General features: G+C 40.1%; 1 non-coding gene across 1 annotated transcript; it reads right to left on the bottom strand.

The window, feature by feature from the left end:
- Positions 1–273: 273 nt before the first annotated feature.
- Positions 274–432, bottom strand: LOC120921781. Its single transcript, XR_005744973.1, has one exon. It is a non-coding gene; the product is annotated as a U1 spliceosomal RNA (small nuclear RNA).
- Between the last annotated feature and the right edge of the window lie 4,109 nt (positions 433–4,541).

Genomic DNA, 4,541 nt, shown 5'->3' with positions numbered 1-4,541 from the left:
GCTCCTCCTACCGGATCGCTGACAGAGATAGCACTTACACCAGCCAGCCAGAAGGCCAGACTAGAACTCGGCAAAAAGACCAAGACCAAGCACAGCACCCATCCTCACCAGGAGCACCCTTCCAGATGGCTCAGACTCAACCATGGGCCGGCCCCCAGTGTTCTATCGGGCAGCACAGCGTAGTCCCTGCTGAAACCATCCTTCCAGGTGCAATGACATCATTGGATTGCATCCACCCTCCCCATGTAGGAGGTGCTTCAGCGCTCCGCTGACAACTGATAAGGACAGATACCACACCCAGTCCCAGCCAAAAGGCCGAGAAGCGGCAGGGAAGACAACCACGATCAGCACGGCCTAGAGTGTGCAATAGCCGTGCCTCGCCCTGGGAGAACCACCTTCATGATCATGGTGTCTCCCCTGCCAGGTAAGTATTCAAACAGGTAAGTATTTCAAACAAATAATAATTTGGAAAGCCCTACGGTGGTAATTTGGGAAACACATAAAGCCGTAATACGAGGAATACTGATCAAGCATGGCTCAAGAATTAAGAAAATTAGGGAGGCTAAATTAACTGAATTATTAGCAAAGATTCATATACTAGAAGCAAAACATAAACATGCTCAGACAACTGCAGTGGAACAAGAATTATTTAAAATAAGGACCCAGGTAATAGGTCTATTACAATATAAAGCCAAAATTGCATTACAGATAGGTCGCAAATGTAGTTATGAATCAGGGAACAAATGTGGGGGACAATTAGCTAGAGCACTACGAGATGTACAAGTAAGGACCTATATACCTTCAATTAAGAAAAAGGATGGAATGGAGGTTCAAATGCCAGGACAAATTACAGATACTTTTCGTGATTTTTACTCCTCACTCTATAATTTAGATCTGGAGGTCCCAGACCAAGCAGAAATGGAGGAATACTTAACATTAAGTGGAATGCCATGCCTGTCTATAACATATATTGAGGAGTTTGAATCACCAATAACAGTAGAAGAAACTAGAAGAGCAATAAAATTATTAGAAAATGGGAAAGCACCAGGCCCAGACGGCTTTACGGCCCAGTATTATAAATCACTTTGCCCAGAACTGATACTCTTTATGGTTAAAATGTTCAACGAGATGGGTAATAAATCAGCCTTCCATTCCGGAACAACGAAAGCCACAATTGCTGTGATTCCAAAGGAGGGTAAAGACCTGAGGCAATGCGGTAATTATAGGCCGATATCTTTGCTGAATGTGGATCTTAAAATATTCAGCAAGATACTGGCCCTCAGATTGCAACAACATCTTCCCTTCTTGATCCATCAAGATCAGGCAGGCTTTATCCCAACAAGAGAGGCAAGGGATGACACTATCAGAGCAATAAATTTGATGCACATAGCAGATTCGTCTAAAACTCCCTGCGTGTTCCTCGGGACGGATGCCGAAAAGGCTTTTGATCGGGTGGGGTGGGAGTTCATGTTTTCAGTTTTACGACACATAAAATTAGGAGAGAAGATGGTTGGAAGGATTGCAAGCATGTATAAGAACCCTACGGCGCAGGTAAAGGTAAACAGAGTAACCTCATCTCCCATCAAGATAACAAAACGGGACAAGACAAGGCTGCCCTTTATCGCCCTTGATATTCGCCCTGACTTTAGAACCTTTTTTATGTAAAATAAGACTTAATAAAGATATCAAAGGAATTGAAATAAAAGGAACACAACACAAAATAGCAGCATATGCTGACGACATGTTATTTTCAATAACAAATCCGACAGTGTCATTACCGATTCTGATTAAGGAAATGGAACTATACGTCAAACTCTCATATTTTAAAATAAATTGTAGCAAGTCAGAAGCCTTGATGATAGCAATACCAAAAGAAATATCAAAAGGATTAGGTCTAAGTTTTAAGTTTAAATGGGCAGACCAAAGTCTGACATACTTGGGGACAAGGATCGCAGTGACCTCAAAGAAAATGTACGAACTGAACTTTGTACCTTTACTGAATAAAATACGTGAATTATTGGAAAGATGGAATAGGGGAATGTTCTCCTGGTTTGGAAGGAGCAATATAATCAAGGTGAATATATTGCCCAAAATATTGTATTTGCTCCAGGCAATTCCGATAACATTACCAAGAACATTTTTTAAGAATCTACAAACAGTATTTACAAAGTTCATATGGGCAGGAAAGCAACCAAGGATAAAGAGGTCACTGCTATCCCTACTAAGGCTCTATGGAGGTTTAGCAGTACCAGATATTTATAAATATTACCAGGCAGTACATTTAGGTCGAGTACTTGATTGGTGTAGACATAAGAATACAAAGATATGGCCAAACCTAGAGCAATTACAATGTAAGGAGCTATTAAGTAGAGCCCCCTGGTGCTATAAAGCAGCCACAATTAATACAAAAAAAAAACAACAATAGGTACAACTTTATGGATTTGCTATAATTTGTTTTCTAGGCAATTAATATCTACGGATAACTCGCCCCCTACACCTATACTGGGCAATCCGCAATTCATACCTGGCATACAGAAAGGCCCCTTTACGGCATTGATTGAGAGAGGGATATATCAGATCTCCCATTTCAGAAATGAAGGCAACTGGCCAACAATACAGAATTTGATGGATAAAAATGGACTTTATCAGTTAGAGTTCTGGCAAGCAGCACAATTAATACATTTCTTAAACTCTCAAGTGATGCCATGGTACCGGGAACGGGAAATGTCACAATTTGAGAAACAGTGCATGGAAAAAGAACCAAGTACCCATACAATATCTAAAATGTATGCAATATTGAGCAGCCCATCAGGAAATTTTCAGTTGCTTTTTATCCAGAAATGGGAATCAGATTTGAGTAGGACTTTTGAGGAAAAACAAAAAACTAAAATGATACAAGCTATATTCAAGACAGCAACCTGTACCAAAATGCAGGAATGCAATTATAAAATAATTGCATAATGGTACAGGACTCCAGATAAGTTACATAGATACTACCCAAACATAAAAAGCGAATGCTGGAGAGTTAAGGCAGAAAATGGTACGATGGTGCATATCTTCTGGACATGCTCTAGAATTAGGGGGTTTTGGGGAGGGGTCCGGAAGATTACACAAAAATTTAGTAAAATGATTATACCGGAGGGCCCAGCTTTTTTTCTTGTTGCACCTGTCAGACATTGCCTGGGGAAAAAATGGGAACCCATTACTGTATCACTTGTTGAATGCTGCCAAAGCATGTATACCGCTTAAATGGAAACAAACACAACCCCCTACCTTGAGTATGTGGATTAGGAAGGTGGAAGAAGTGAATAGAATGGAGGATCTGATATGGACAAGTAGGAAACAAAGAGAAGTATATAGAAAAATTTGGACACCATGGAATGATTGGATTCAGTCTGAGGGAGAGGGAGGGCTGTTGGAAGGGGAGTAGGGTGAATGGAGAGGGAGAAATATTTCTGGCGAACTTTTAATATATAATTTTTTTTTCTTTTTTTGTTAATTATGATTGGTTTTTGAATTAGATAGGGTTGGGGAGGGAAAACTTGGGAATGTATATCAAGATAAGGAACTATAAGAATTGTGGGGGGAGAGGGCACGGGGAGTGGGCTAAAATAAAATGGGAGGGCATGTCCAAACATTAGGGAATTTGAAGTTTTTGTTTATCAAATGCTACCCCATACAGGGCCCTCCCCCTTCTGTTATGGACCAATATTGGGAGTTAATTGGCCACGCTCTCGACTCGGAAGAGTGGGAGGACGGGAATTAACAGGGGAGATGAAAAGACCCCAATGGTAGGAATGTTATTGTTTAGTTCCTTTTCTTTCTCTCTTGTGTAATTTTATTTATTTTTTCTTTTTTGAGATGAACAGATAGAGAGATTGTACTGTAATAAGTTTATTGAATGTACTTGGATTTATTTACTTATTTTTGTTAGATGATTGCCATTTCCCATGTTTTGTAAAAAAGGAAGAGGAAAATTTATTTTGAAAATAAAGAGATTGAAAGGGGGGAAAAAAAAAGAAAAAAAAATGGCCACTCACCAGATCTCATTTAATAAATGCCTTTGGTTCATTCCCAGGATAACCACTCCTCCTATGCGTCTCCAATAACTGCAAGGTAGATTGCATCCTTAGGAGCTTCCTGAGGACGCAATGTACCTTGCGAAACGCGTAGAGGCTGCTGATATCTACGGGACAGGAAGACAGGACTTCCGTGAGGAAGGTATTGGAAACGCATAAGAGGAGTGGTTATCCTGGGAATGAACCAAAGGCATTTATTAAATGAGGCACAACTAAAAGAAAATGCCCTGGGGCAACCCCCAGAAGGGAGGTGTCCCAAGAGCAAAAGGGGCTACTATAGGTAAAAACAGGCTGATCTCATGAAAAAGTCTACAAAAGAATATTTTTTTATGAAAAAAGTCGCTACAAAATAAATAGATTAGTAGTAAAAAAGTCCAAGTGTAACTAGTGTGGCAAGCAACTGATCCAATTAGGTGAACAGCATGCACCAGTATTAATTACTATGTGCTGTGAAAAAACATA

The sequence above is a fragment of the Rana temporaria genome, assembly GCF_905171775.1.
Source record: "Rana temporaria chromosome 4 unlocalized genomic scaffold, aRanTem1.1 chr4p, whole genome shotgun sequence".
Classification (NCBI taxonomy): Eukaryota; Metazoa; Chordata; class Amphibia; order Anura; family Ranidae; genus Rana; species Rana temporaria.
The sequence above is the reverse complement of the archived record's forward strand: the minus strand, read 5'-3'. Positions and strand labels throughout refer to the sequence as shown.